The sequence below is a fragment of the Schistocerca nitens genome, chromosome 6, assembly GCF_023898315.1.
Source record: "Schistocerca nitens isolate TAMUIC-IGC-003100 chromosome 6, iqSchNite1.1, whole genome shotgun sequence".
NCBI classification, from domain to species: Eukaryota; Metazoa; Arthropoda; class Insecta; order Orthoptera; family Acrididae; genus Schistocerca; species Schistocerca nitens.
The window spans coordinates 722035671-722057671 of record NC_064619.1 but is presented as its reverse complement, the minus strand read 5'-3'; the positions used below and the strand labels follow the sequence as shown (position 1 = coordinate 722057671).

Below are 22001 nucleotides of genomic sequence, written 5' to 3'. Positions count from 1 at the left end.
AGTGATCCATTAGTTATTCACCACCTTCCCCCTTCCTCTGTTTACCTGCTGCTCCCTCTCTCTTTTAATCTGCTTCTCTCACTTCTCTGGATGCACCTCCTCCACCCTCCCGCCCCCATCACGTTCTCCTCTCCTCCTCCGCCTCCTTCATGCCATCTCCTCTTTCCCCGTCTACGAAAAAATACGTATATCTGCCAATTTTAAACCTGATTGACGAAACGATGTTGAATTTATTTAAAGGTAGGCCAACCCTCCACCATCCAGCATACGTTGGCTTGTATAAATGCCTTCACCACAAAAACATGCATACATGAGCCAACTCCCAGGCTGATCAGTCAAACGGTGTGTAATTCTGTTGTAAGGTACCCTCCGCCATACACCGTATGAAATTTCACGTAGACGGTGATTTTCTCCTGGATTTGAAGATCAAATGTACAAAATTTCATCAAGAGCAGAGCAACACTGTGGCTTTTGTTGAAATACATAAGTAAAGTACCCTCCACCATGCACTGAACGAAGTTTTATGTAGACAATGACCTTCCTCTTGGTTTGGAAAATAGGGATTCATTTTTAGCTATTAAATAATAGCAACGAGATTACAATGTTACGTAAAATAAGGTTATACCTTGTAAATTATCACGACACAAAATGAAGATGATAAGCAATGTGGGACTTCCTTCCGTTTGCGTTTGAAACTCTCGGAGAACTCCTGTGTGGTGAGGAGGGTGGGAGGGGGCAGCAAGGGGAGCCTCAATTTGTTTTGCCGGCCCGGGCCTCTGACAGGTTTAGTGCGCCACTGCTTGTAGGAAGCCCCACGGTAGGAAACCCCACGACACCATTCCCGACTTCCCATCGGCTTGATGAAGGAGACATCAGGGTTCATCAGACGATGCAACGCTCTGCCACCACGCCAAAGCCCAGTGCCGATGGTCACGTGCCCATTTCAGTCGTAGTTTCCGATGTTGTGGTGTTAACATTGGCACGTACATGGGCCGTCGGCTGTGCAGACCCATCGTTAGCAGTGTTCGGTGCACTGCGTGTTCAGGCACACTTGCTCTCTGTCCAGCATTAAAGTCTGATGTTAGTTCTGTCACAGTTATGCGCTCGTCCTGTTCTACCAGTCTGCCCACCCTACGACTTTTGACATCTGTAATGAGGGATGGCCGCCCACCCCTATTACGTCTGAATGTGGTTTCACCTTGGAATTGTCACGTGTTGCAGATACTCACGACAGCACTCCTCGAACACGCGACAAGTCGTGCAGTTTCCGAACTGTGTTTAGTGACGAGGCAGCATTCCATTTAAATAGGAAGGTGAATCGTCATAATGTGATAAAATGGGGTACGAAACAACCACATGAAGTTACACAACATTAGAGGGACTCCCCATAATTTAATGTGTTTTTTGCAGTGTCACGGGAAAAAGTGTATGGTCCATTTTTCTTTGCCGAGAACACGTTTACAGGAAGCATATATCTCGATATCCTTGAGAACTTTCTTTTCCCACTCTTGAACTTCATTTATTAACAGGATTGGGCACCCCCACGCTGGCATCTGGAAGTGCGGGAATTTTTAAACCAAACGATAACTAAACGATGGATCGGTCACAATCGACCAAATGATTCAGCCTTACATTACTGGCCTCCGAGGTCACCGGACCTGACTGTATGTGATTATTTCTTGTAGGGGTTTATAAAAGACTCTGTTTATGTGCCTCCGCTATCAACAACAATGTATGAACTGAGACATCGCGTAACAGCAGCTGTGGAAGCGGCAACTCATGGCATGCTCGCTGCAGTGTGGGAACAATTTGAATGCCGCATTGACATATGCCGTGCATCTCAAGGATAGCATATTGAAAAAGTATGAAAAAAACTTTTTGAGTTCCCCTTTCAACAAAAAACAAAATTCATTGTATATAATTATTATTTTTAGAAAAACAGACGTGCCAAATCAGATTATTATTTTTCATACACCCCGTATTTAAATTTCTTTTGCGCCTATAATCTTGTCCTACCAATTTAAGCTCTCCCCCCAAAGTGCATAAACAAATGGCAATAACGAAGAAAACAGAGGTGAAGTTTCAGAAAAGGTAGAGAGAGCCATCGCGAGCGAGACAAGCGTGAGGAGGGAGAAAGAGAGAGAGAGATAGAGACAGCGGTATTGTGTGAAATTGAGGAGTGGGAGTTTGCAGCGTCGTCAACACAGCGAAGGCGTCCTCTGCACTCTGCACTCTGCACTGCGCGATGTGCTGGTGCTGGTGCTAACACCCTGAGAGGCCCTAGTCGAGATCATGCGCCTTTTTCCTGTGTTTTATTAAATTTTTTTCCTACAACCTCAGACAGCCTCCTATACATAGTGAATCACGCCCAAAGATATACATCTATGATTCACATATAATACTTACGTTGGTTGTAAACATGTTACTTGAATCATGCTTCTATCATTGCCATGAACTGTCACTCCAAACGCCACTTTAATATCGGATACATAATATTCATGCCGCCAGACAACTTTGCTGCATGCGCTGCTTACGTCGCGCAAGTTACATGTCAGTGAATGCTCATTTACTTAAAGTTATATGAATCTTATTCACAACTCCAGGGCAGTAGCCCGTAAACAAATTACGCTACGTCAGACAAGTCGTCTGGTCGTAGGTACTTCATGACACCCGTGCGAGCCGGGTTGCTGGTTGGTTGGTTGGTTGGCTTGTTGATTTAACCAAACAGCGAGGTCATAGGTCCCATCGGATTAGGGAAGGATGGAGAAAGAAAGCGGTCGTGCCCTTTCAAATGAACCATCCCGGCATTTACCTGCAGCGATTTAGGGAAATCACGGAAAACCTAAATCAGGATGGTCGGAGCAGGTCTGAACCGTCGTCCTCCCGAATCCGAGTCCAGTGTGCTAACCACTGCGCCACCGCGTTCGGTCCGGGTCGTTGGTTTCAGTGTATATGACTTGTTACAAGTTAAAGTAAAAATAAATGTCGGATCCAACATCACAGAAAATTGTACACTGTACATTGTCGTGAGCGTTTATGCATTTCATCAGTCAGAGAGGCTGCTCCACATTCCCGTAAACGAGCCATTAATCGCGTTGTTGTTGAATTGTTCGGTACTGCAACATCTGGTTACCTCCTACGAAATATGTCTGCAGCACATGACATACAAACAAGTGTCAAAACAGAAAATACTATCCAACAATGAAAACTCGCCACTCTTGTGAAATCGACATGTTTACCAAACAATGAACAGCGCAAAGCTGCACACTAGGGTTGGGGCATCCAAAGATAAATATCGACTTTAGATATTATCAAATGGTTAAAATGGCTCTGAGCACTATGGGACTTAACTGCTGAGGTCATCAGTCCCCTAGAACTTAGAACTACTTAAACCTAACTAACCTAAGGACATCACACACATCCGTGCCCGAGGCAGGATTCGAACCTGCGACCGGAGCGGTCGCGCGGTTCCAGACTATAGCGCCTAGAACCGCGCGGCCACCCCGGCTGGCAAGATGATATCAAATGTCGCCGCAGTAGATATCAAATTCGTTGCAAAATACCGATCTTTCCGCATGCCGGTGCCAAAAATTTAGTTTTAAAAATCTGGTTGATTATCTTTGCACGCGTCATTTAAAACTGTGAGGAGTGTGAATTAACAAAAAACTTCTGGAAAACCAAATTTAATTATACATATTTCACATACAGATAGAGAAATCTTTGGAAAAAATGAAAACCGCTGTACTACAGCATACGAAAAAGTAGAAACAAATCACTCAAAATACAGATAATATAAATGAAAAAAATTATCAGTTCCAAACAATTATTTTCTAAGAACTTAAAAAAAATTGTTGGTATGCTCTGCTTTTAATCTACTTTGAGCAGAAATCACTTCACCAGGTTTTGAAACAAGTATTTCTGCTGGAACGGAAGTCACAACAACAGATAAATAATTCCTAGCTATCGGCATATTTACGAATACCATCTCCTGGGCGGTTAGGAAATAAGTCACTCATAATATGGAAGGAAATACCTCACCCTAGTTCTAGTCTGTATCAGATCGCCCTATCACAGGAACCATCCTGGCTTTTGCCTGAAGCGATTGAGGGGAATCACGGAAAACCTAAATCGGAATGGTCGGAAGCGAGTTTGATCCGTCTCCTCCCGAATGCGAGTCCAGTTTGCTAACCACTGCGCCGCCTCACTCGGTTTACTATGGATGTCATGTGATCTGTACCCCCTACATTGGCCTTTTCGTTTGTTGTCGGTAATGTCTTTGGTTCTATCTTGCGGTGCCTGATCTAAAAAATGCAATACATCTCCTATTTAAAACACATTAATTTTTGTATCCGAGACATTGCGATGGGAATGTAAAATACTCGCTGCCACATACTTGATTCGCTTAGTGTAGATGAAGGCATGGCTAACAAGGTATACAGACATTTAATGTTTGGAACTAAAATCAGGATCGGTCGTTGGCACTATCAACTGTTGGCACGTTAGGCAGTGGTATCCATTAGAAAAAGTACTATGGGATAGAGGTAAGTTTCTAATTTTAACTTGGCTCCGTTTGATTTATTTAGAAAATTATATAGTGTTATACTGGAAGAAAATCATTTGTATAAAATTCGAGACGGTGTCTCATTTATTAAAACCGAATAATAGTATGATCGAACTTTATTGTAAAATGACAACTTTCACTGTACAGGAAACTGTTTACTAATATGATACTTGATAATAAATTAAAATCTGCACTGAACTGGTAGTCAGTCACTCCTTTTCGACTTGCTCCAAAACCTGAAGAAACGTTTTTAATATGCTGATTTAAAGCGACTATCTGCTTGTGCAATAGCATAGAAACATCTCCACTGCGTTCAGTTCGTGACCTCTGTTTTCATTATGCTGTGGAATGTGTGTCAACATGAAACTTGGTGATAACATCTTTTATAGACATGCAATTCTGGTTACCGGCTCGGATTAAGTTAGCGTTTGCTGAAATAATAACATATATTCAATGTGTTATTATTTATGTTACTAGAAGTCGTCAACGACACGAACGATTGTGAGGTGGGCGCAACAAGACCTAGTCGACGACACATAGGAAGACAAAAAGACAAAATAAAATAAGTTATTTCTTTAAAAATGGTTTTCACTTCTCATATACAGGCATATCTCTGTCGGAGAAAGTGATGGTAAGGAGAAGCATGTCTGTAGGAACGATCCTGTCATTGGCCGGAAGTTATTTCACTGAGCTTCTTCACGGCACATTCGTCCCAAACTAAATCGCTGTTCTTCGCAGACAAGAAAGCAAAGAGAATGGTACTTCTGAAACACAAATTTGAATGACAGACTGTCATTATGGTATAAAAACAACTTATTTTAGCGCACTGCCTCGATGCAAGCTCTGACAGTAGTTGTAACATGATATTTGTTCGGTAAACAGAGACAAATGACGCTAAAACGTCCATTTCTTCAACTAGCCCCACAGTCTCCGCAGTTTCCGTATATTTGATGAGATATACGATATGACTGACCGTGCCTTATTACACTGATTACTAATTTTTAAAAACACTATATATTTCAATGCACTTTTCATATTATGGATTCATTAGGCTAACGTAGCAATCTTGGCGCGAGGACGCTTAGTGAAGTATTACTCGGCCAACGGACATCCCTCCTGTATGTAATTTCTGGGATTACTGCTTCGCACATTCGCATAAATATAACTCAAGAATGAGTTATTTCAGTCTTTTAGACGTTGGGTGGAAAGTTGCAAGAGAGGGACACGAGAAATTGTCCCAATAAACGAGTGACAGGCTAATTTCGCTTCCCGCGGCAGCTAATGAATGGAAAGAGGGCGTACTCCGGAGGGAACTCTAATTAACTAATATTTCTTCTCGCATACTGCCAGCAGGTACACCCGTGGCGGGAGAAACGCCCTCGCCGCTGTCAGAAAGCTCGGTAGCTCTGCTAACAACGACTGTAATCGCCACCAATCACTCTCACTTGTCTCAAGCCATTGCTTAATAACAGCGCACACAATGTACTACGTGCCTGGAAGGGAGGCGGAACACATTCCGGTGTAGAAACGGAACTTCACAACTAGCGCGAACATATTTTGGTGCATTCACAGTTGTGGTTGTATTACATATCAAAAGAACAGATTTCTTAAACTTGGAACATATCTGAAGACAAACCTAAACTTCGGTGCTACTGCTGCTACTATTACTACTGCTACTGCTACTAGAACCAGGCCAAAATACGTCCTCGCGAACAAACATTCAACACGTCAACTGAGTGTTCGTATAGAATAACTAAAACAGTTTTCTTTTTAGCAACTATCAAGAGTGCAGTGGTCATTTATCTTCTCAGTATTACACAAGGCCATCCAGAAAACATGTTTGTTCTGTTCTACTACTTGCTGATTTTTTTCAGTTGTCTCATGCCAACTGCTAGCATTTCTCTTCAACTCAAACAATTTTATTGGCATACTCCATCATGGTATAACTACTAAGGGAGAGAATCGAAAATAATAACCATAACGTAGTGTCATATCTAGCAAGCTACACTACTGGCCACTAAAATTGCTACACCAAGAAGAAATGCAGGTGATAAACGGGTATTCAATGGACAAATATATTATACTAGAACTAAAATCTGATTACATTTTCACGCAATTTGGGTGCATAGATCCTTAGAAATCAGTACCCAGAACAACCACCACTGGCTGTAATAACGGCCTTGATACGCCTGGGCATTGAGTCAAACAGGGCTTGGATGGCGTGTACAGGTACAGGTGCCCATCCAGCTTCAACAAGATACCACAGTTCATCAAGAGTAGTGACTGGGGTATTGTGACGAGCCAGTTGCTTGGCCACCATTGACCAGACGTTTTCAATTGGTGAGAGATCTGGAGAATGTGCTGGCCAGGGCAGCAGTCGAACATTTTCTGTATCCAGAAAGGCCCGTACAGGACCTGCAACATGTGGTCGTGCATTATCCTGCTGAAATGTAGGGTTTCGCAGGAATCGAATGAGGGGTAGAGAAACGGGTCGTAAGACGTCTGAAATGTAACGTCCACTGTTCAAAGTGCCGTCAATGCGAACGAGAGGTGACCGAGACGTGTGACCAATGGCACCCCATACCATCACGCCGGTTGATACGCCAGTATGGCGATGACGAATACACGCTTCCAACGTGCTTTCCCCGCGATGTCGCCAAACACGGAAGCGACCATAATGATGCTGTAAACAGAACCTATATTCATCCGAAAAAATGACGTTTTGCCATTCAGACACCCACGTTCGTCGTTGAGTACATCATCGCAGGCGCTCCTGCCTGTGATGCAGCGTCAAGGGTAACCGCAGCCATGGTCTCCGAGCTGATAGTCCATGCTGCTGTAAACGTCGTCGAACTGTTCGTGCAGATGGTTGTTGTCTTTAAAACGTCCCCATCTATTGACTCATGGATCGAGACGTGGCTGCACGATCCGTTACAGCCATGCGGATAAGATGCCTGTCATCTCGACTGCAAGTAATACGAGGCCGTTGGGATCCAGCACGGCGTTCCGTATTACCCTCCTGAACTAACCGATACCATATTCTGCTAACAGTCATTGGAACTCGACCAACGCGAACAGCAATGTCGCGATACGATTAACCGCAATCGCGATAAGCTACAATTCGAAATTTATCAAAGTCTGAAACGTGATGGTACGCATTTCTCCTCCTTACACGAGGCATCACAACAACGTTTCACCAGGCAACGCCGGTCAACTGCTGTTTGTGTATAAGAAATCGGTTGGAAACTTTCCTCATGTCAGCACGTTGTAAGTGTCGCCACCGGCGCCAACCTTGCGTGAATGCTCTGAAAAGCTAATCATTTGCATATCACAGCATCTTTTTCCTGTCGGTTAAATTTCGCGTCTGTAGCACGTCATCTTCGTGGTGAAGCAATTTTAATGTCCAGTAGTGTAGTTGTGTCTCTTTAAAAATCTCCACACAGACGTCACTGGAACTACTAATTGAAGACCAGCCTTTCGATTGATTACTTGGGGCTAAGCGTGAAAGTCTCTCACTCGTTCAACACGTTTTTCAGTCATTCTTGGTCGTTCCATTGTCTTCCCTTCGCGCACAGGTATACAAACAAAACGGTTTACCATCAAAAACAATCTTGATCACAAATTATTTATTCCGGTGACCGGTTTCGACCACAACTGTGGTCATCTTCAGATCAATGAGTAAGAACCTCCTTCTGGTGATAAATCACTACTAGGAGGCTCTTACTCATTGGTCTGAAGATGACTACAGTTGTGGTCGAAACCGGTAACCGGAATAAATCATTTGTGATCAAGACTGTTTTTGACAGTAAATATTTGTAACAACATTGATCACTGTTCACTCCCACAATGTATTCAAAAGTAAAACTGTATGAGTTGCTTTTTCACTTGTCGTATTATTTATAATTGTTAGTTGAATGTTATAAATGCTACAAAGCCTTAAAACCAATATTTTCATTTTGAAACACCCTGTACTTACAAAAACAGATTATTATCAACACAGGATGAAAGCCTGAAAGCCAACGTGATGGAAACGAGCTCCTTAGTGGAGTCTGACGTCCGAACTCATACAGTATGCTGCACTAACATCGTGAACAAGAACAGAACAGAACACAAGATCACCACAATATCTCTCATACACAGTAAGTGCCATGCAAATAGCTAGGGAAATGTATGCACAGAGCAGACAGAACCTCACCACTTCCTGCCACTGTTTTAGAATCGCTTCAGCTATGAAACTGAACGACTCGGTTTATATCCAAGATGTGACAAGGAATGGTGTACTTTCCATCATCCTACATGCATCTTCGTTTTATGAACTCAAACTTCTACAAGGAATGCAACTTTATTTTTTTTATTTTGTGTCAGAAACAAGGAATTTTACTTTGAAATAATTTTACCAGTGGTTTTTATCTAAGCCACAGCAATTCTGGTGTTTCAGTCTAAACTTTAGCGGGAGTGGCATAAAGTTTTGCAAATAGTTCTAGACGTGACAGAGTAGCCTTTTTTATATGGACTGCGATGTCCTACATATCAATATACAAAAACGACTGAAATATACATCAAGAATTTCCAACAGTGTCCTTGTACAGGAAAATGTGCTATGATAGTTCATATGGACGTACATATATATAATATAACATTGATTACCGCTGCAAGTTTGCCTTGGTGTGATGGAAGTTTGATATCGATGTGGACGAAACACTAAACTCCAATCAACGTTGTAATAAACATAATGCGAATAATGTCCAGGCTAACACTGCATGTTCAACTGATTCCTAACGTAAATTATAAGTGTTTTATGTTGTTGATAGGACGTCTAACATTTGCAGCAGATTCCTGACCACCACGTACACTTAACGTTCAGGCTTACTACACATCAAGCATGTTATGAAACAGCACATAGAATGTCCATTTTTTGATGGGAGTAGTTTGTCACTTTGTATGAATGTTTTTTGTTCTCATTGCGTTTGGTACATGTGAATATAATCTTCACATGTCTGGATGTACCTGTGGGGCTTGTTATTAACAGAGCTGCCGTCCATATCAAACAAAAATTTTTTGTGGTGAATGTTCCAAGGATAGTGCCTGAGCCCATATTTTTAATGTCATTAGCGTAAGTTATCCGAGATGACAATTGTGCTTCACCTGATTTTTTTGAATTTCCTTCCAGAATGTATGTGTGCAGTACAGGTCATTTTAAATCGATGTGAATTTTGAATTTCTCCACCATTTTTCAGTGCTGGTTATAGCATAGGTAGGATGTTTTCATTTTCGAATTCCCTCTCCATTTTAACTCAGATCACATGGGCTGTGACTGCAGTGAGATCACTAACAATGTACTAGAGGTGTAAATCTGAACTACCATTCTGCACATCACATTAGGTAGTTGGCTCAATAGCATGTGTCATGTGGTCCTCTGCAGTGCGATGAGGTGGCTGGTGCCAGCACCTGTAGCAGTGGTGGAGGCCGACTACAGAAGTGGCGTTTTTGTGAAGGGGCTGACGGCTGACCGGTCCTGTGCAGCATATCGGCGGCCTGCGGCGTGGCTCCTGAGGCCCGCATGGCGCTCTACTTTCTGACCGGTCGGGCGATTGTGAATTTTGCGACTGCAGACATGGGGCTTTTCCCGGTGTGGTGTTCCTTTAAAAATAAAGAAATAATTATTTCTGTCCATTCACAGTATAGCAAAATGGGCAGATCCAAACTTAGGGTGACGTCAGAGGGGAATTGTTCACACTCTGGACAGCTGGGCTAGACAGCTGGGCTGGCAACATTTTTAAACTTAGGGAAAGTGATGTCTGACTTGTAATTCAGTTTTAATAGAACTGAAGTCAATTTGGATTGAAATTTAATTGAAATGAAAGCAGGTCAGCAGGCAAGTACAGACTGGTTACTACCTGTTGAGTGAAAAAATGTATGTAGCCGACAGGCTTAAACAGGTATCTTTTGTCTGACAGATAGGCTTGGACCTGAGGGGGAAACAAACACCTTGTTTCCTAGCTGTAAATAGCAGACGGCCTTGTACCCGCATTGGGGAAAAATCCTTTGCCTTAGGTGAGGCGATGCCCTTTGAACTAGAACTGGTACAGGGAGGTGACATTGGTAGACATTGCTCTTTGTCTCAGAACCACAAGTTCGGACTAGGAGGAGCAAAAACCTTTTGACATAACAGGCAGGCTCGGATCTGCTGGGAAAAGAAACACTGTTCATCTCAGATGAGTGATAATAGGGGAAAACCAACGAGATCTGGCAACAATGCAGAGCATGCCAGTACCTCAGGTCAGTCATCTTGGATTCTGAAATGATAGGGCAGTTATCTTGGATTGCCGTATTGGATCCGGATGTCATAGAGCGTGTGCCACTACGCAAAGGTCGCCGTCATGGATCGCCATCTTCAGTTTTCGAATTTTACACCAATAGGACAATGAACTATCTTGTATTTTTGAATTTCCCTCCAATTTATACTTAAGACAGTAACCCTTATTCCACAGTGACATTGTAAGAGAGGCAGAAAACCCATTAGCACATTTGGTCTATTTTTAAATTTCCTGCTTTTTTAAAATTTCCTACCGAGTTTTGAATTTCCACAATTTTGCTAATTTCCTGTAATTTTATACAAACAGCAGTTGGCCTCTGTCAGAACGGTCGGGGAGAGGTTGAAAATAGCCATTGCTCCAAAACTGGGGTACCCTGGGGCAGGGGGTGACCTCAGGAGACAATACAATTTGCCCCAGAATAGTAGAGGGGGGAGGGAAAAGGAGTTGGTGGCGGCATCTTGTGTTGCACCAGAACTGTCTTTGTATAACTACTCCCTACCAAGTTAACAGTATGAAAATGCATACACTTTTTTTTTAATTTAAAAGTTATCCACTTTGGTGACTTGTGTGTTAGTTTTGCTTCATATTTATTCATTTAGCCTACATTTACCCTCAAAAGGCTCTGAATAATCCCTTGTACACCTTCTCATTATGCAAAAAAAGTCATTGGGAAGCGAATTTCGGACCCCTGTGATGGACATTCTAAGACTCACACATGGCTATTAGGTGGGTATTGTTTTCACCTCAGTAGTTTTTATGCAGCTATTATGTGTTATGGTGATATGGCTTTCATAGACCGTAACTGATACACTGTTGGCTAAACATCAGTTATAACGTAGAAATGTGAGCGAGTTCCCTTAACTTACCACTTGTTGTGATAACTTGCAGAACAAGGTAAGACTTTAGGATAAAATATTTGGCATACAGCAGTACTGCAATCAAATAATTAGTAAAATCCTGGAACAAAGAGATGCAGTAACTATATCGTAAATAGGTGGGAGTGGGCGCAGCAACTACAATCTCAGCAAAGTGTGGAAGCGATCTCTCGACGCTGAGTGTAACAGAGAAATGTGCTTATTTGGTTTCGTCCCTACAGTAGGGCTGGCACTATGAATGCAGACACGGATACAATATCTGGCAACACTACGTCATGAAGGCGTACGCTGACCAATCACAAGCCGTCAATGGTCTATAAATAGTCACCACAATAGCAGCCACGACAGTCAGTTGTTCCTGATGGAGAAAATGAAGGATTTCGTAGACCCAGGTTTAAAGCGACAAGTAAATCGAGGATGTTTTACACAAGGATATCGGTGCAAGAAACTCCGGTCTCATTTCTGAGAAGAAAGTTCTCTATTCCTTCTGGCAGTAAGTTCCTTGGCTCAAATGGCTCTGAGCACTATGGGACTCAACTGCTGTGGTCATAAGTCCCCTAGAACTTAGAACTACTTAAACCTAACTAACCTAAGGACAGCACACAACACCCAGCCATCACGAGGCAGAGAAAATCCCTGACCCCGCCGGGAATCGAACCCGGGAACCCGGGCGTGGGAAGCGAGAAAGCTACCGCACGACCACGAGATGCGGGCGTAAGTTCCTTTCCCGGGTAATATGCAAGTGGTGGCTGGGCAGACCTTCACATCCGAATATCTCTGTGGTTGGTAACTTAGATTTTCTCACTCGCGAGAAATTCAACTAGCGGAACCGAGCGACGTAGCGCAGTGGCTAGCACACTGGTCTCATATTGGGGAGGACGCCAGTTCAAGCTCGCGTCCGGCCATCCTGGTTTAGGTTTTCCGTAATTTCCCTAAATCGCTTAAGGAAAGTACTGGGATGGTTCCTTTGCAAGGGCATGGTCGATTTGCTTCTCCATCTTTCCCTAATCTGTGCTTGTGCTCCCTCTCTGATGACTTCGTTGTCGACGGAACATTAAAAACTAATCTTCTCCTCCTCAACCAGCATGGTAGCTCCAAGTGGATGAGCATTAACGTACAGAAAGAAGAAGACTGGATCAACTGACACTCTGAAAACCCACACGTCATGTCTCTACATATAAGCATTAAAAGTATACCTTCGACCACCAGTGAAGTTCCTACACCCATTCAACTAGATGGCACCCCACATCAAGACCTCAAAAGTACCAGAATGGTCTTTTTCAATAAGGTTACTTTTATGAATTCCCTTCCAGATTTAAACAAGATTCATCGACTGCTCAAAAAAAGTTTTGCTCCACTCTCACGATGCACAAACATGTTTTTCCTGATCACAGAGCTTCTACTCAGCACACTTTTGACCACCAGAAATCGAACGTACTGCTGTCTCTGTAATGGAGGTGAAAATACTCTGCCGGCCGAAGTGGCCGTGCGGTTAAAGGCGCTGCAGTCTGGAACCGCAAGACCGCTACGGTCGCAGGTTCGAATCCTGCCTCGGGCATGGATGTTTGTGATGTCCTTAGGTTAGTTAGGTTTAACTAGTTCTAAGTTATAGGGGACTAATGACCTCAGCAGTTGAGTCCCATAGTGCTCAGAGCCATTTGAACCATTTTTTTGAAAATACTCTCGGTGCAGATCAGCAGAACTGAACAGTGCGGCTAGTCAACTCTGAACAGTCTGTCAAGATACCTCGAATGCCCTTATCAAGCTCAGACCGAGCGCATAGTCTCATTTTACGGCAGGGAGGGTTGTCAGCGTGGGTAACTACCCGCTGAACTGGCATATACCACGGCGATGTTATTCGAACAAATATCGCGAGACAAAAAGCATTGTACATCTGCCTAATGTGATGACCTGTGCAGGAGATTACGCTGCTTACAAGGTATGGCTCGAAGACTGCGTGCAAACTAACTTATCCTTCCCGCGCAGACGACATGGTAAGAGATGGGACAACGGTTGTGGTGGGACTTCCGCCTAGGGCGGCCACTGCTCGGTAGGGGAGGTACAGTTCAACAGCAGAATCCTACACAAGCTACAGCTATCGGATCCGCAAACGATCATTTTAACAGGTTGTGCGAGAACGACCACTAATCCGACAACTTAGTAGTCTCTGACTAGAATACCAAGTAAGAAAATCGACGCACAAACAAGTGAGACGGCCGCTTACAACGGACGAAGGGAACAGGCTACAGTATAGTAAGGTGGCCACGCCTTCAAAACTTTGCCGAAGGTATGAAAGCAAGTACAAAAAGCCGAAATAAAGGCCCTCGAACATCAGGAATGAATGGGACGAAGGAAATTTTGCTGGTCGCACCAAATAGGAAAAGCCATACGTTGATATCAGCATACAACCCGCGGCATTGTGAGAGAGACCAATTACGGTATTACATTCCATGGTGATCCAAACTACAGTGGGGCCCTGAGAGATAAAGTTCATTCTGGGTGGGGAGGGGTGGGGGGGGGGGGGGTTGGGGGGGGGGGGCAAATGCAGAAGGACGCCACGGAAAGTTTCACAACACATCATTCTTTCCAGAAGGCAAGACCTCGCTGTGTATGCTCAGTATATGGCCAATTGTAATTATCGCCACTTGCTACGAGAAAAGATGTTAAAAGAGAATAGAACGCTTAGGACTACAAAACAGCAGGATATTACTAAACGGATGTTAGTGGCATCAAAGATGGTGTTCAGTCACTCACGGACTAGATAGGAACTGAATCTCTGAGTAGCAAAACAAAAGCAGAAATACTTCACTCTGTTTTCTAAACTAAAACTTAGGAGTACTGCTCCAGTTTAATTCTCGTACCTCTAAAACGACGAGTGAAATAGATTTTAGTGTCAGTAACGTGAGAAACCGCCGAAATCGTTAAAACTAAACAAATACCCAGGACGCAGCTGATTTAGCCACTGTGTTGAGTATAATCTGTCGTACATCCTCCGGACAAAAAACTGTGACCGGTAGTTGCCGGAAAGTACAGGTCACCCCTGAAGAGTAGGAGAAGTGATTCGGAAAACAACGATCTAATAACCTTGACATCCAACTGTAGAATGATCTCCCCCATTCCAACTATCACGGATACCGAAAACATCGATCATGTGAAACCCAATTCTCACTTTTATCACGCGACATACTCAAAACTATGGATCAAGGCAATCAGGTTCATGCAGTATTTCCCTGTTACTAAAAAGCATTTGACTCTATACCACACCTACGCTTATTATCAAAAGTACGATCGCATGGGGTATGAACAAAATTTATGACTGGACAGATAGCGTTTTTGGTAGGGAGGGCACAGCCAATTATCTTAGATGGAGAATCATCTACAGATACGTAAATAATCTTGGGTGTGCCCCAGAGATGAGTGTTGGGTCCTTTGCTGTTTATTTATATTAATGACCTTCTGGACGATATTAATAGTAATTTCAGACTTTTCGCGGACGACGCAGTTATCTACAACGAATTGAAGACTGAAATAAGCTACACAAATATTCAGTCAGATCTTGATAAGATTTCAAAGTGGGGCAAAGACTGGCAATGGCAACTTGCTTTAAATGTTCAGATAAAAAATACTGTGCACTTTAAAGAACGAAAAAATTTGGTATCCTATGGTTATAACATCAGACTTGGAACCCATACAAATACGCTTATCAGTAGAGACACGTAATGGGACGATGACATACTCAGTTGTGCGTAAGACAAGTAGCAGACTTCGCATGTGGGAAGCGCCTAAAAACTTACATCCAGACTGGCTGGCACAACCAGCCCTCGTCGTTAGTCCGTCAGGACGATTCGATCCTAGGCTGGCACACCTCCATTATCCCAGACGCGGAGTGCTAGTGTCTAGCTATCCAGGCGAGTTGACATGGGAGTGTGTGGTTTAATACACTGAAGAACCAAGGTGACTGATACAGCTGCCTAATATCGTGTAGGACCCCTGTAAGCACATAGAAGTGCCACAACACGACGTGGCATGGGCTCGACTAACGTCTGAAGTGGTGCTGGAAGGAATTGACACCATGAATCCTGCTGGGCTGTCCATAAATCCGTAAGAGTACGAGGCGGTGGAGATCTCTTCTGAACAGCATGTTGCAAGGCATACCACATATGCTCAATAATGTTCGTGTCTGGGGAGTTACGTGGCCAACGGACGTATTAAAACTCAGAAGGGTGTTCCTGGAGCCACTCTGTTTCAATTCTGGACATGTAGGGTGTCGTATTGTCCTGTTGGAATTGTCCAAGTCCGTCAGCATTAACAATGGACATGAAAAGATGCAGGTGATCAGACAGGATGTCTACGTACGTGTCACCTATCAGAGTCGTATCTAGACGTATCAGGGGTCCCATATCACTCCAACTGCACACGCCCAACAACATTACTGAGTCTCCATCAGCTTGAACACTCCCCTGCTGACATGCAGGGTCCACGGATTCATGATGCTGTCTACACACTACATGTCCATCCACTCGATACAATTCGAAACGAGGACTGTCCGACCAGGTATCATGTTTCCAGTCATCAATAGTCCAATGTCGGTGTTGACGGACCCAGGCGAGGCATAAAGCTTTGTGTCGTGCAGTCATCAAGGGTACACGAATGGGCCTTCGGCTCCGAAGGCCCGTATCGATGATATTTCGTTGAATGGTTTGCACGCTGACACTTGATGATAGCCCAGCATTGAAATCTGCAGCAATTTGCGGAAGGGTTGCACTTTCGTCACGTTGAACGATCCCCTTCAGTCGTCGTTGGTCCCGTTCTTGCTGGATCTTTTCCCGACCGCAGCGATGTCGGAGATCTGGTGTTTTACCGGATTCATGATATTCAAGGTACACTTGTGAAATTGTCGTACGGGAAAATCCCCCCTTCATCGTTACGTCGCAGATTCTGTGTCCCATTGCCCGTGCGCCGACTATAACACCACGTTCAAACTGAGTTAAATCTTGATAACCTGCCATTTTAGCAGCAGTAACCATCTAACAACTGAGCCAGACACTTGTCTTAAATAGGCGTTGCCGACCGCAGCGCCGTATTCTGCCTGTTCACATATCCTGTATTTGAATATGCAAGCCTATACCAGTTTCTTTGGCGCTTGAGTGTATATTGCTTTTCTGACGTCGTAAGACCACCGACGACAAATTTCTAAGAATAAGAGAGGCAGATGATGTGCTGTAGCATCATGAAAACTTCAACAGGGAAAATGGTTACACTTCCCCAGCTGCCAGCTCAACAGGCAACATTTCAGCGATTGTTTCGTCTTCAGAAGCAATAATGTATGAGGACACTAACTTGTGGACACCTTCCTCCAGTAGGCAGGGATCACCTAACTTACAGTGGATCGCCGATGAGACCCTCCTCGCACACTAGATGCCCTCATATGAGACGTGACTGCAAATAGTAGTGAATGCTTCGTTTATAGTAGTTTATTCCAAAGCTGTGTCTGTTGTCGACCATGCCAAGAGTAAATGTCATGGCATATGACTTCTGATAAGTTGACAAACCAGAATAACTCGAAAAATACGCTTCACACGAAAAAAATGTGTAGAATCCAAAGTTGATTATTTTCGAGTGGGACATCTGCTAGTGCTAAAATTAGCCCGCCACCCCAGCCGCGTGGGGGTGGGGTGGGAGGCAACTTTAAAATTTCAAATGGGAACCCTCATTTTTTATTGCAGAATCACATTCTACATAAAAAAAACTACGTAATTTTGCCTTAAAATTTTTTTTTATTCTTGGTAGTTGGCGCTGTAATTCAAGAAAACCCATGTTCTCATTTCTGCGAGGAAAATGATTACGGATAAATAAAAACTACTTATTTACTTAGTAAATTTTGATTCGCTAAAACTAAAACTCTCCCTCTCTCCCTATAGGGTGGGGTGTGGCAGAGAGGAATTAGAGTTATACAAATGCTGACCCAAATATTTGGGTTAGTCTTCTCCTAAGTTAGTCTTTTAGTTTGTTTGCTCTGTGAGTTAATGAGTTCACTCGTTAGTAGTTGGTTGGTTGGTTTCGGGGAAGGAGACCAGACAGCGTGGTCATCGGCCTCATCGGATTAGGGAAGGATTGGGAAGGAAGTCGGCCGTGCCCTTTCAGAGGAACCATCCCGGCATTTTCCTGGGGTGATTTAGGGAAATCACGGAAAACCTAAATCAGGATGGCCGGACGCGGGATTGAACCGTCGTCCTCCCGAATGCGAGTCCAGTGTCTAACGACTGCGCCACCCCGCTCGGTCTCACTCGTTAGTAAATAGGATGTTTGGTTGGTTAGTTAGTTAGCTAGTCAGATGATTTGTTTGATAATTATAACTTGTGTGGCCTCATGACCACGAAACAAACAAAACTTATCCGAATGTGCGGAAAACAAGACTAAAATCCCATCGTTCGAGTTAGCCGACTCTTCGTTAAGGAATACTGTTTTGACAGGAGGGAAGGCTACACAAATCAAGAAGTTGCGTTCTTTATTCAATATTCATCTATTTAAAACGTAGCGGCAGTGATCCCCATTCACATATGTTAGAATTTTGGAATATTGCCACTATACAGGTCTATCTTCAAGAGAGTAGCTTGCAAACCATTCTCTTCTTAATGCGCCCTGTTTCGAATAATTATTGCTGTTAATGTTAATAATTATTACTGTTAATGTTAATAATTATTGGTGTTAATCAAAAAGCGTCATCACCAACTAAAATCGCATCTTACAACATGCCGAGTGTTCTCAATTGTAATGCAGGCAATATGATGATGTAATTTCAGTTCTGGTAACAGTACTTCGTGCATTACAATGTCTTCACTCCTTATCGCGTAATTAACGTGAACAGTTCAGGTGACATTCTAAGATAGCTGAAGAAACTTCTTGGGTCTACCATTATAAATTATTTCAGCAAAGATGCTGAGCAACCGAGCTGACGTCTTTTCTTTATCCAGCCAAGAATGGAAACACGTTTCTTCTTTTTTTTTTTCTTATGCAGCGATTCCACTCAACTAGATTTAACTCCATCACAACTCGTGCGACGTGCAGCTGCCAAAACTTTCATTTCAGACACGACTCAAAGACCCTCAACACGACGAAACTGAAGTGTATACTGGTGGCGCCGTGTCTACAAACATGAAACCATTTGTGTGCAACTCATTCCAACCAACGAGTGGCGCAACCCAATGTTGTCGTGTAAACTAGGCTTAAGAGACAGTTTGGAAGGGCCAAGACTGGAAGCAAAAGCTTTCTGTCTAAACAAGATGGGGGCTGATATGTGGCTTAGCAATTGATGTCAATTAGCACGGACTCAAGTACGATAAAAAAATTGGATGTTATCTGCGGAGAACGAGATACAATGGAAATGCAATAGCGCGAGAATCGTAGCGAGTCACAATAGTGTGTGTAAAAGAAGTTACCAGTTACAGCCAATCGTTTGTCGTGCTTTATGATAAGTGGACTCCCAGCCAAGTACAGCGTCATTCTTCACTAAGCAGCTGCATTAATGAATTCGATACATTCTCGTAACATCGCAGGAAACAGCCTGTGTTATGCGTCAGTGCCGTTGGTGAGTTTGCTGAATGCAGTGTCGGATTTTGTGTAAGTGCTATCCTGCGCTTGCAAACTTATGCTGTAAGAAAACAGCTGGAAATGTGTACGAATACAGTGTCAGAACTAGAAAAAGTAGCATGTTTTTGTTGTAACTGTGGGGAAATCATGCACTACTTCTCAGTGCTCTTGGGCGCAAATATTTCTTAACAATTTTGGTGAAGCAGATAGCTTCTTTTACTGCAGAAACTTACGAAAAACCGAAGTTTTTGAACTCCACTGAATCGAAAGGTGCTGCGTGTTTAACACCATACACTCTCTACTCATAAGGGGAACACCTCATCGCAACTCTCTCAGGTTTAGTGGTAAGATTGCGCAGTGGATATCCCGTCAAAAGCTGAATACATATCATGCATGAAAACAGGAATAAGGTGTACTGAACAGTGAAAAAAAGGCAAAATAGAAACAGTGAACAGTCCAAGCTTCAGAAGTGCGACATCGAATGAGTTGGCAGAGCCACGGCATTATGGTGAAGTGGTCGCGGTGTTGGACTATAAAGTGGACGAGTCGTGTTCAAAACTCCCTCGTAACATTTACTTTATTTTCTTCTCACAAAATTATGAACTGTCCGTCCAGTCACTGAAAAGTTTTTCCTCTTTCTGTAGTCTTGGCAGTTGTCATATTATACATTGGTTATAGAATAGAATACCGTTGCAAGTAAATGTGGTGAATTGTGAGCGTAGGCGAGATACCACATAGCCGTCTCACAGAAATGAAAAGAACAAATAAATGGGTGTGAACTAAGTTTCAAATTCAAAATTTCCAAACGGTACGCAAGGTTAAAAACATATATTTTGCTAGAGCACAGGGAAAACTGTGTGATTATGAGACTGTTGCGTTCATTTGTTGCAGCTTATGTGACAAACTATTTTGGTTAAAATGGCTCTTAGCATTATGGGAGTTAACTGCTGTGGTCATCAGTCCCCTAGAACTTAGAACTACTTAAACCTAACTAACCTAAGGACATCACACACATCCATGCTCAGCCCGGCAATCTATTATTTTTTTCATTGTTTCCCAGGAGAGAGATGTACGAACACCGAAATCGAGCAAGGAGGCATATCTCACTCACTTTCCAGGTTGTGTACAAGTTAGGTGTGTCCATAAGAGATTCATCTCATATGACACACGCACTGTCAGTAATACCATGTATGACAGACCAGACGTGTTTTCCGGTGGAGAATTCGGTTGACTTGTCGCCTTGTCGTCAAACGATTACGGTTCCCATTCGAAAGCCACGTCCTTTCGGCTGCTAATAGAGTAGTTGTGCAGAACAAACTTTCATTATAGGTCCCTTCCTTACACGTCGTTATTGCAGACGGACGTTACACCACGACACAGACACAAATCTGAATACAGTGAACAGGGAAAATAAAATGAGCACGATGGAAATTTGCATACGGCTCGCCCGCTTGGCGGCCCAACACCTCGATACTTGACAACGACGTCATCGCTCTTACGGGCTGCTCTATGTTGCACTTGTTATCCTTCGACCGTTGACTGTTCCTATTCTGCTTTTCTTTTTCACAGTTCAGTAAACCTTCTTCCTGCTTTCATGCTTGGTATGTGTTCAGTTTTTGACAGGCATCGACTGGGCCCTCTTTGTCACTAAACGTGAGGGCGGTGCAATGGGGAATTTCCCTTGTCAGTAGCATCTGATAAGAGTTGGCAGTCAGCGCTTTGCGGCGACCGGCTGAACTTCACGTCATAACGAGCTTAGGCAACGACAGTCGAGGCTGGTAGAACATGCTAGCGGACTATGATAAAGCCGTCGGCACACGGACCGTGCATCCGAACGTTGAGCGTTGAGCGTGCCGAGTTTCTGACGTCATAGCGTGGAATAGCACGTTCGGGAGTCTTTCCGAACGTGCAGATCAGTATCTGATATGTCAGATATTCTAAACGTGCGTCTGAGCGTTGACCAATGAGATGGCACAGCGCCACCTACGTCACACGCCCCCCATCTCCCTTCACTACAGAGTTGTGAGGCGCCATATTGGCGTTCAAATGGTTCAAATGGCTCTGAGCACTATGGGACTTAACATCTGTGGTCATCAGTCCCCTAGAACTTAGAACTACTTAAACCTAACTAACCTAAGGACATCACACACATCCATGCCCGAGGCAGGATTCGAACCTGCGACCGGAGCAGTCGCGCGGTTCCGGACTGAGCGCCTAGAACCGCGAGACCACCGCGGCCGGCTATTGGCGTTCATTTCAAACCTATATGTATATATGCCGTTTCTGAGCACCAGCAAGTTGAGAATCACTGGAGAACCCGTTGTTAGTTGTGTGATTCGTTCCAATAAAATTATGAGAAACATCGTATTCCTGGCAAAAGGATTATTGTAACCTGCGTATTATGAGAGTAGGCTATTTGAAGGCAGCGACGCACTGAAGATCCGCCAAAAACGCATTGTTCTTGGTACAATTTGTTACAATTAAATTTCAATTAGTAACATAATTATCTACGATTAACGGTTTTAGCAAGTGGGAACACAATATAATTAAATAAACAGAGAAAGTTAGGGGTTTAGCGTAATGGGTAGAGTTTCTGTTCCACAAGAACTTTTTGCTGGGGCGGTGGTTCCCGTCTTTACACTTACAATTTTTTTTTCC

The 22001-nt window shown here is 43.5% G+C and overlaps 1 protein-coding gene across 1 annotated transcript in view; it reads right to left on the bottom strand.

The window, feature by feature from the left end:
* LOC126263588 (meiotic recombination protein SPO11) overlaps positions 1 to 22001 on the bottom strand; it is a 135068-nt gene that overhangs the window by 14964 nt on the left and 98103 nt on the right. The window lies entirely within an intron of this gene.